This window comes from Opisthocomus hoazin, chromosome 1, assembly GCF_030867145.1.
Source record: "Opisthocomus hoazin isolate bOpiHoa1 chromosome 1, bOpiHoa1.hap1, whole genome shotgun sequence".
In the NCBI taxonomy this organism is placed as follows: domain Eukaryota; kingdom Metazoa; phylum Chordata; class Aves; order Opisthocomiformes; family Opisthocomidae; genus Opisthocomus; species Opisthocomus hoazin.
The window spans coordinates 28,043,850-28,056,121 of NC_134414.1; positions in this window are offsets into that span (position 1 = coordinate 28,043,850).

Genomic DNA, 12,272 nt, shown 5'->3' on the forward strand with positions numbered 1-12,272 from the left:
TGTGCAAATGAAACCTCAGTTTCTCTGAGATCCCAGTTCTCCTTGGAGTTCCTGGATGTACTCAATAGGATTCAAGTCAAGAACCACATCTGAATAACTTGTGTCACAGTCTTAAAAAAAATCCAACGACTTCCAAAATCTAGGTAAAGTGAACCAGCACATCAGTAAAATATGGGTGTTGGGATGAGTAATTTAGCTTGGTCCAGTAGATACATGATGAGCTAATAGCTGAAGGCATAAAAATTGATAATGTAGAAGGTGGGTCACTGAGTCTCCTATGCTACCACAGAAAAGATGTAAACAAGAGTTCAAAAAGAGCTGGAGACAAGTTTTTGGGGGCCTTGCTTTTTACTAAGGAATATACAGGCTCTTTTGGGGCTACAAAGATTAAGAAATTGCTGGAAAGCAGGATAACAAAAGTCTAGACCATGAACTAAATAGGAAAAAATGCAGAGAAAATTGTTGCTGAAATGATAGCACATCCCCTCATCTATTTTTAAGACAGATTTCACTAATTCTTTCAGGACTTAGTAGGGCTTTTTCTCACAACACAGTGCTTCACAGACATCCCTGTCCTTACAGCCTAGGTTAGGAGTTGCAACCCTAAAGCTACTGAGCTTCCAGGCAGGTCAGGTGCTGCAAACTCTGTCCTGGCTGAGCATGGGACAAAGCAAGACAGCAGGAGCTGAGGCCAAGGTCATCCTGGGACCTGGGTCTCAGGGTCTAGCCCATCTCACAGTGAAGCAGAGGGATGCTGGAGAGACACTGTTATCTCCTGTAAAGCCATAAAGGAGAACAGGGATCTTGCAACACTACATGGATTATCAAGTCACATTAAAGATTATGAGAATGTTTAGTTTTTAACACAGCCTGAAACAGAGGTGAATCACTGGTTATTTTAACAGATAAGTAAATGGATGGGTAGTTAATTATCCCTAAGAAGCACCACAGAAACAAGAGATGGTCCAAAGCAATAGGTGTGCAGGCAATACAAATAAAATAGCAGAGCAAAAGAAGCATATATAAATTAGCTAACACATACCCTATAGAATTATGAAAGCACCAGAATGGCAAAATAAGGAAGTGCTGACCCTCCCTGTGTACCAGAAAACCAAGGAGTCTCACAAACATGCCATCTCCATGCAGTTGCCTTTCACAGCAAGAGATTTCCCTACACACAGTTAGTGCTTTATCAGACTAAAAATACAAAATGACAAATGCCTGCTTTCAGCGAGATGCAGGCGCTTGTGAACATTGACTGATCTCTCCGTGTATCTGCTGCACTGAAAAGCTCTGTGGGTTTGTCCGCACATTTCTCACTCAGAGGAGGTCCCCATGCCCAGCTCACCCCACTCCTGGCTATCACCCCTGGCTGTGGACACCAGTCTTGCTTGCCATTGCAGCAGTTGGATAAGCTGACCCCTGTTAGCTGTAATGGGCACTGTTGTCATCCTGGACCATGCCGGGTGCGAGTCTCTCACAGTCAGGGGGAACGGTCTTCAGCCCCTTACAGATGAAACCGCTGCCATTTCTGCTGCCATTTCCACTGCCTTTGCGGGCAGCATCCATAGCCAACTGCACTTCTGCTAGGCAGCAGCTTTGAAGTGTTTACAAGTAGGGGTGAGGAAAGGGCTGACAACAGCCGTGTGAATCATTCATCATGAAAAGCACAAGAGCTACTTTTATTCCTCCTTTCAGGCTAGGTGACAGCTCTAATTCCTCAAGCTCTATTTTTCCACGACTCATGCATATGGCTGTCACAAACATTGCTGCAAAGATATGTATCTGATATTGAAAATTCAGGTTGGGTGTATCACAAAGACCGTGTGTGTCTGTCTCTCACTCTTGACAGGGAGTGCATCATTATTTTATGCGTTTACAGGCATACCAGTGCATTGATGCCAGATAATTAATCTTTTTAGCAGGGTCTGTTGCAATAGGACAAAGGGTAATGGTTCTAAATTAAAAGAGGGTAGATTCAGACTGGATATAAGGAAGAAATTTTTTACAATAAGAGTGGTGAAACACTGGAACAGGTTGCCCAGAGAGGTGGTAGATGCCCCATCAGTGGAAACTCTCAAGGCCAGGTTGGAGATGGCTCCGAGCAACCTGATCTAGTTGAAGATATCCCTGCTCCTTGTAGGGAGGTTGGACGAGATGAGTTTTAAAGGTCCCTTCCAACCCAAACCATTCTATGAGTCTACGATTCTATGATCTTTTTCACAAGCCAGTGTTCAAATTTAGTTTGACTGGATTAATTAACGAGAAGTTTAAATGGAGCTTGCCTTTGTTTGTGTTTCACTGACAGCAGCAAGCTGTCCTCTCTGACCAAGTATCTGTGACCCACCGAGAAGGTTGCTGCCAGACCTGCTGCTTGACACCTGGGAGCCCATCCCAAGGAGACACCTTGCACAGAGGGAAGTGGAGGGAAAATAGCACTCGGTAGCAGTCAATGGCTCTGCCCATCCACATCTTGCAGCCCTGGCAGGCCCCAAATCCTTATCCCAGACAGGGAGCTCTTGGCAGCTGTGAGGTGCCATTTTGGTGGAGCCCAGCAGAAAGCCTGTCCTTCTAAAGGAGGTCGGTGGTGGAGGAAGATGAAGAACGGAAAACATTTCCTTGCATGAAATGTTTTTAAACAGTGGTCAACAGAGCTTATCCTTAATATATTAACGACTTCCTTGGATTGACGTTTCCTTCCAGTTTCTTATGCAAGTTACCCCTCATCCCCACATGCTGTTTTTTCAGTCAACTATAATAACAAGGCTGGAATTAACACAGCACTGAATCGTGGGTCAAATTAACAGTCTCTGACGAGTAGTTCTGTCCAATTTACTATGCCGTTACGAGCAGCGGTCTTGTTATCCATCATATATATGAAATCTAGCGAATTCCCTTTGTACTGGGGGCATGCCACTCTGCACTTCACCTAGCAGGTTGAAGCATGCACTGTGAAGCTTTATTGCTCAGCATTGCTTCACTGATGGAGGCCTTCACAATCCACCCATACAGTATAACCTCCAGGCAGTTGCTGCGGTCACTGCACAATGAAACGAAGGAAGGAATGAAGAAAACACGAGGAACACTTCTCAAGCATTATTCCTGAAACAGTGATAAACCAAAATGCAACTTCAAACCCTGATGCTGATATTTGGAATCACAGGAATTGCACATAGGAGTTGTATTTAAATCCCTATGTAGGGATTGTAGTTAAGGGGTCAAGCAGCAATTCAACCCCGAATGATGCAGGCTGTGAAGTAATGCCATATTTGTATGAAGATAAAATTCAGCACATAAACCAGCAACAATTTCACCAGAGACTTCAGTTTTCTTTGACAACACCTGTTATTCGTTACAAAGGACTTCATCGCAGAAGTCCCAATGGCATTGTGTCTCTTGCAGCTTTTTTGGATACACTAAAAATGAATATGCATCTTAAACATGCAACAAACCCACATTTACATCCTGTGGCTTTCATTTTTAACTGAAGGCAAAATTAGTTTTGGGTTTTTTCCTATTTCCATATATTGAGGTTTCATAATCCTTTGACAGGACAATCACTGAAGTTAGTCATTTCAGGATTCAGGGAAGCTAGGATGTTCACTTGTTCCCTTGTCTAATGTCACAAAGGCTTCATCTAGAAATTTGTATTGGCTTTCATGGAACAGTGACTTGATAATCTGGCCTCCCGTGGCTGGTGAGCAGTTATTTGAGCATATTCTTGACATCTCAGGAAAAAAAATGTTCCCCACATGATACTCCTGAAAACGATGAATGATAGTTACATTTTTCTTGCTCGGAAATCACTCATGTATGTGTAGTTTTCAGCACTGTTTTATTCTACTTTCCCATCTACTTAAAGAAGTGCTACATTTTGGGTTTCAAACAACTGATACTAGATAAATATTACTACAACTGAAGGAAGCAAACAAACATAGTTTTAAGGGGAGATTGCTCAGGCTATAGTGAAGCATGAAAACAAAACAATCATTCTCCCTGCACATGGAAAGAGTTACTAAAATGGTAAACCATGACACTGCAGACAGCATAATGTTGTAGTATGCCTTAGGCCAGTCTTGTACTATCTGAGCAAGAAAATTCTCAGATGACAGAACTTTGGAATGTGTCTTTTGCAAGGAGTGCTGACCTGATAGTGCACTCATTAACTCCAAAAACTCCATAGTGTGAATGGTGACTGGTAGGATTTTAACTACAGGTAACACATTTTCTTCTGAAAGGTTACAGTTCTCTGGGAAAATAATCACGAGGCATTTCCTGCAAGTTTGCTACCATATTGAAAGTGTTGGAGGGAGTTAAGTTGAATTAATGTGTAGCTGATACAAATTCAAGAAAAAAAAGTCAATGGTTGCAAATCAGCTTTTTTGATGCTTTCTCTTTAAAATCTCAAATTGGTTCTAGTCACATCACAAGAACACAACAAACATTGTCATGTGAGAAAACACACTGAGAAAACAGACTGAAATGAGAAAAAAAGAGACCAAAATCAACTGGCCCTGGTAACCTAGAAACCCTGCACAAGACAATGTCCTGTCCACACCACTATTCCCGCCATGGTTATAGGCTCTACAGTTCTGCCTGCATCAGGGATGCTTTTCTTGTTTGGGGTTCCCTACAGCTTGGCAGTAGAGAATGAAGGAAACATCTGTTTTCTATTTTTAAAATATTGAAACAGGAATAGAAACAATTTTCCCTGTGACAGTTCAGCCGCTTTCCTGATGCCAGTTTTAATTAGCCAACAAACAGAACCTCATTAGAAACATACAGCTGTTTCTCACAGCTTGATGTGGCCTCAATCCAGCCACATTCCAACATCACAAGATGGGTGCCAAAGTGTTTAAGGACTGGCTTAAAGCCAAAAGTTTCCATTTTCTTTTTTTTTAAAATCTCACCTTGGAGTTTCATTTCCTCGAAAGGAATCTCATGTTTGCTTCAGGGATTCAGTAAGAAATGCATAACATTGACAGTGGACGTCCTCCCTTCCATTTCACCAAGTGTCTTCCTCAACATCTCCTCTTACCCTCGTGAGCACTCTCTTACACTTTTACTTCAAGAGGCACATCACTGTTCATTGTCTGCAATCAGTTCATTGCCTGGCACTCATCAACCAGCTCCTGCCTGCGAAACACACTGCCTTTACGCCAGTCTCCTCCCTGGTCCTTGCTTTTGCTCATCCTCTCTTGCAGATGAGTTCAGTTCTGCCATGCCCTCTCTGTGCCTGGGGGTACTGGGCAAAACCACTGTCTTTGATGACACATCTCTGGACGCTCTTTTTTTTTTTCTGGATTCCTGTTCCTCACCTCCATTTGGCTCAGTTTTTATACCTGCCTTCTCCAACTCAGGACATAGCATCACTTCAACCATCTTACTCTCTCCTCCGTGCTAGCCGCAGCAGGACTCAGGTCCCAGCTGCTGATCCTCCCACCAGGACTCTCTGCAAGCACGATGGCCCATCAAGTGGGGAAAGGCTTCCTCTGCACTTCTATGGGCTGACTTCAGCCCACACCTTTCCCTCATATCCAGGATTTAAAGAACTGCTGACCTCAGAAGTCATGTCTCTGTGTTCCTGGACACAGTCCTATGTTGCTGTTTTGCATCCCTCCCTGAACACTAGCTCTTAGGATGCAAAAGTAGAGGTCTTTTTAGCCCTCGGTAGCTTTTCTTCCTTACTCCCTACCTACATGTGGCTTTGAAAAGGGAAAAGGGAGATTACATGGAATCCAGAGAAATATCGGTAGTCATGAGAATCTGGCCACACAAAAAAACACCTCAAAGGTCTGAGGTCTCTACAGAAGTCCTCTGTACACAGAATACTTCTATCACTTGCACAGACACCAGCATTCAGCCCAAATGTATTATCTGCCTAGTACTATGCAGTGCTTAAAAAGGCACCTAAATAAGTACATGGCTCAAATCAGTTATACTCAGGATCTTCTACACTGGGCTGTAAGCCAGACTCCTACGTCAGGATGGCAAAATCAGCCATGACATTCTAGTAATAGGCAGTTGCCATTTTCATCACTGACATGATGACAGGTAAGCAGAGGCATAGAAGTCTCCTAGTGATTTCATCAGTCTCATCGGTACCATGAGCAAGGCATTATCTCTGTTGCTGCTGCAAAGGCCTCAGGAAGGTCCCATGTGTGATCTGTAGCAGTGAGACAGTGAGAAGCAAGGCGGCTCTGCTCCTTTGCAGCTGGTGACCTACAGCTGATTGCACCTCAATCCTCTGAGCAGACAACTTGCTCAGTACACGCCAAAAACGGGATGCCAAGAAACACGGACATTTACCAATGTTATTTTACTTTTCATGTGATCCTCACAGAATTCTGCATCTCTGTTATTCTCAGTTGTACTTTTCATTTGCATGGGCTGAATCTCGGTGCCATCCATCCCTCCTCTTCAGCTAGGAACTCTTGAAGTGCCTGGGTGGATAGTATGGAGAAAACAGAAACAGAGTCAAACGCTGCCAAGCAAGACATACATGTAAATTTACTGTGGTGGCCAAGAGCCTTTAGACCCTTCCACCAACTTCGACTTCAGTCACCTTCCATGTTGGAATGTTGGCAAATGCGCACATTCGCATCTGCAGTTTCAGAAAGTGCAGAAAATCTACAGTGCTACACAGCACTGAGACATATAGGTGTTAAGTATGCCCCATCCCTCTCCCACCTTCATTTGTCTCCCATATGCAATTCAAAGAGCACCAGTGGCTGGGATGGAAAATGTATCCCAGATATTGCAGATTACTGAAGTCAAATACTTTCTGGTGTGAGTATTCCTTCTCATTTTAATTGTTCGTTGCCTTGCATAGATGTGAACAGCAGTTTGGCCTTTTAACACTGGGTAATTCATGATGGGTCTGTTTTGAATCTTATGAATTGGACCACCCATACACATTGCATTTTGTAGTCCCTATTTCTGGAGAGCTTTGCATTCCTCCTGTTAGCCCATGTATCCTGAAGTATTCTAGACAAAAGTTATCAACAGTTTCTGGTGAGATTTTATACAAAAGAACTGTGATCTTCTTGCATTTGTTTTCCCCATTTAAATCCAAACATACCACAGAAGAACACAGTGCCACTCATCACACATATTAGTTACATGCACTGAAAACTTGCACAAAATGATGTATTAGTGTTAGAATATTGTGTCTGTCCTGCATAATTTTAAACACAAATAGTGGTGTAGTAGAACTTCTACACCTGTGATATCCTCTTTTTTGGGAAGAAGAATAAGTGAGGGATACATGTAAGGCTGCTATAACGTGGGGCAGAAAAACATTAACTTTTCAGAATAATAGTTAAGGCAAAGGGGTCACGATATTTCTTTGAGAAACTGCTATTTCAGAAATCACTCTTGGAGAGAACTAAGCAACTGAGTTCAGCAGGCCAACTCTACGCAGTGTTTGATTACATGTTTAAGTATTTGGATGTTCATACTTAGATGGCATTGTAACTAAAAATCAAACTGACATTTTGCTTTGTAATCCCAGTTGCAATATAATAACACCAAAATGTTCAGAGATGTTTATCTATCTCCCTTACAAAGGTAACTTACTATTACTAGAAAATAAACACCTCCTATAACCCAAAATTACCTTGTCATGCATCAGTCATGAATCTAGTAAAATCAAATCCCTCACACTCTTTCTCAGACAAAAGCAGCAGTAATCTAGAAGCCAGACAAAACTGTTACTAAGGTTTAAACAATTGCCAACAACCTGGTGGGTGACAAGAGATTTCTCCTCTAGAGCTGGGAAGCAGCAGGCTGTGAGCATGCTCATTGCCACACGTAGCTGAACTGGAGATTTCTTCAGGAGAGCAGCTACTAAGGTGTCCAGAGCAGAAGTACTACTCGATGGCCATAAGCGTACTATTGCTCTTCTCTTACTGACTTCAGACTGTCAGCAATGCTATTTCTGCTCCATTTTGTTTCTCTATTAGAAAACCAAGGTAAGATCGTTTCTTTCTTAATCCTTTATAAATCTGATTGCCTTTTGGGACACAGCAAGGAATTTTCATTTCCATTAAGGAATGAACAAGGAATTTCATCTAAAGGAAGGAATTAGTAAGGAATTCTCATTTACATGATTTTGTAAAACATATCTTCTAGGAAAAAAAATGTTCACAGCACATGAGGAAATTTGATATCATAAAATGACAGAATTGTCCAACCAGATTACTCTAAATTGTGATGAAGTTCACCAAATGTAAGACTAAATGAAAAAGCAATGCTTTTTGAAAAACTATGTGACATAATAAAATATTATTGCAAATAGCAAGCTTCACACCAGTATCATAACACATTTTCTACATATTAGGTGAAAAAATGAGCGTTTAATTCAGCCACTGAGTTTTCATAAATATTTCTCGATATCAACAATATCTGTGGTAATTCGGCCAAGAAAATCCTTTCAGTATCAGCACAATAAAATCAGAGTTATACATTATATAGAGCACTTTGGATCTCAGAAATGATTGCCTAAAAGATTGCTTCTATGAGAAAAGTTTTTTCCCATAGAAACACTGTGTATAATATACAGGTACAAGCTACAGTGTGTCATTCACGCAAATTTTCCAAAATTCAGACTTTTCAGCTCCTGCACAATTTCGTTTTTAATAATGAGTAGTTTTCTTATGCTTAGTAATTCCTGAAGCATTACAGAAAAGTGAACAAATGGTTTTCACTGTAATTAGCTCACGAATGGTAATTTTTCAGCTTGTGAAAAGTTCTTTAATGAAATAGCATTTTTTTCAAATAATGTGTAAAGCGCAGGTTATAGTGTAACCAAAATAAGAAACTGAAACAGAAAATATATTACTGTGAAGAAAAGAAATTTTTAAAATTGGCAGTCTGTTAGAGACAGAAAATAAGTATTAGAGAATCTGTTATTTGTTCTGTAGACACCCTGTTACAAAGAAGTGGACTACGCAGGATTTAAATGTATTGAATTTTACTAAATACTCTATTTTAAAATAATTATTGTTAAATCACTATGTTTTGTTATTGCTGAAGGAAATGTTACTCATGTAAAGTTTTTATTTTGACATAAAATTTATTTTATTATGTTTCCAATGTTTTGTTTCAGACAATGTGGTTAGCAAAAACATGCAATGACTCAGCCTTTCATTATACAAATTAATATATTGCTTTCATTGTCACAAATTTGATTAGCAGAAACAAAAGCTGGAAATAGTTTATTACAAAAGCAACCCTTACCATTTTTCCTATTTACACACAATGAAATGTATCTTCATTTATTTTGAACTGTTAGACAAAAATGTAAATATCCACCTTAACATTCTTTCAGATTGCTGTTTCCATATACTCCCAATCAGCAGCAGACAACAGGGCCTGAACCAGTTTTGCCATAAATTGTCTTGATCTAACAGCAAGCTCTTTGTTCCCTTTAGCCAAACCAGACTAGTCCAGATTACTCCGGAGAGCGGTTGAACCCAAGGTGACTGGGCACTCCAAGGCACTGCAGCCTCCATCCTGAAAAGGTTCCAGCTCAAAAGCCTTGGATAACCACAGGTATAAGCAAAAGCCATAGGCAAGGAGACATCTGTCAGAGATTTTTCCTGCGTGGACAAGTCCTCACAGCCCTCACGTAACTGCACTCCAAGTGGTACAGAAATATGAAGACTATTACTGATCAGCTCCCGTCTTGCCCTCTCCACTTAAATGTGTCTACACATGTTCAGTATAGCAGCTTTGGGAATGTCATAGGACACAGTTACGTCTGGGAAAGCCACATCTGTGGCATGTTTCTGGGGAAAACATCTGTACTGTAAAACAGGTATTGATTACAGGCTGTTCAGGCTCACTAGATACGTACTCTATAATTCCTAGAACAAATACATGACTCCACTCCAAAAGAGTGGAAAAACACCAGTTGATTATAAGTACTGCTGATATTGGAACGGCTGGTTAACCTTCAAAAAGTGCCCTTTGTACTCAGTGAGAATAAACTGACGATGCATAAAAAGACGGTATTTTACTGCCCTCTAACGACTGGCTCCTTTTTTTTTCCATTTATTCCCAAAAAAGCTCTCCTCAGCGGGCCTCAATGGGCCTCTGAGACACAAAATCCTCCAGCCAGGAGGAAACCTCACACAATTATCCTCACATGCCAAGACCTGTGGAAAGTAATTGTCCAGCATCCTGGGCATGTTGGAGAAACAACATTGACGTACCGAGTGGAAACAAGGTTGCTCAAATCAGAGCGGTAACTTTGTAGACTGATGTTAGTTAGCCAAACTGTGTCCAAAACACAATTCCACACTTGAATGGATCTTATCAGTCTGAATTGATAAGCCCAGGAGGATCTCCTGATATAGCTGAGAGAACAGGTATCTCTAACAGTGGTTTCAGACTTCCTATATCACTGCCTAGAGAGTCTATGTGTGACAAATCTAAGGATAAAATATTTAAATCCAGACTTTTAAGCCTTTTCTTTTTATGATAAACTGCTGTTCACAGCAGCTATAGGACCTCTTCAGTGAGTAACTGCTTCTCTGTGTCAGGAAGGGATTTACAGTCCAGACAATAATACCAATGCAGGCTAGTGATCAGTTGAGTTGTTCAGCTCTAGCAATAAAAACCTCTGCTATTCTAAGTGTGACAATCAAGAATATTTAAGTGTCATACAACTACCAAGCATAAATTAGAGTATGACTCACTTCTCAACCAGGGGGGTTGGGCTAGATGACCTCTAAAGGGCCCTTCCAACCCAAAGCATTCTATGATTCTCTTCCATGATTCTAAAAGAGTAACCTGGTAAAGAGCACACTCATTTCAAAACGAGAGTTCATGGATGTTGTTTCCTATGGAGCGCTGTGGATGAAGAGCCTGTCACCGTACGAAATGTAGGAACCCTAAAACAAGCACAGTTTATATTAATATAAAAATCTGATGACTAGTGCCATTTTCTGTAGTTTATGTATTTCACAGACGGTATCAAATTTGTGTTGTTGTTTTAAACCTGCTCATGGTTCAGGAGATTACGTGGATGTTTCATGTGGGCAGTCTGCAGTATTTTAAAAATTGTATGACAACAGTTCTTGCAGTTCATCAAACACCTCTTCAGCCTGTAGTCTGGCTCTACTGAGGTTTTTTTTTTCCAGGGAAAATTTGATATAAAATGAAGTTTTTCTTTTCCCAGTTAGAAAAACAATATTGGTGGAAAAGAATGGTTATGAAACTTATATCTGTGCACAAGTAAATAATTTTGTGTATGTTTTAGAGTGTGTCTTCAATGAAACAGGATCCAGAATTGTAAAGTTTTATCTTTCCATTTTTCAAAAATTTTTACTAATTCTAAGTGCTTATGACTCATTTGACTGACTTGGTTCTTTTCTTTCTTTTAATCTCTTTCTTCTTCAGTGGTATGTGAATTTAACAACAGCTGTGCTCCCACTGAGCTCTCAGTCAATAATATTTCCATGATTTTGAAGTTAGGGAAAGCAAACTGTCCTGTCTGCTCTCACCGTGACCCAAGAGCAGTAGTAATAGGATCAAGCAAAATATATTCTGTTATCCTCCAAAATGTACCTTAATTACCTGTGCTTCTACAGCTCCAAGCAGTATTGATTCAACAAGGGGCTTTCACTAAATCCATTTTAACCAGTGCTCAAGTCTCTGGAGCTGTCTTATTGCAAAGCAGAGCTTTCGCACAACTTGTACATTTTCAGAGAATGTTTCATTTTTTCTGCTTTAAACAAAACTGTTCTTACAACCACAGCCACTGAAAGAGACAACATTCCTTGCTTGCACTGTCAAATTTGCAATCAATTTGTTTCATTAAAGCAAACTGAATAACAGCGACATGTTGCATGAACCTAGCTGATCCTCAGTAATACATGATACGGTTTGGTCGGTTTTTGCCAGTCAGAAATTTGTGGTGAGAAATAAGGGAAATCTACTCGGAAGTAGAGAAGGAGCAACTTCATCACAGGCGGAAATTTGAAGACTGAATTTTATCACATGGTGAATAAAGAACTGCTTTTATGGCATTGTTACTTTGAAAGAGAAGCTTCCACTTTTATCTGTATCTATTCATCAGCTGTAGTGCTGTCCATGGGGTAGTAAATCATGAGTCTTACAGACCTGCTCCACATAATAATGCAGACGTTGATGCGAATGGATGTGGATACCCAGCAGGTGACACTGTTGTTTGCGTGTCAGCGTTACTGGAAATTGTGTCAGGAACAACTGCAGCCATCAGAGCAGTAAATGCACTATGCTTGATA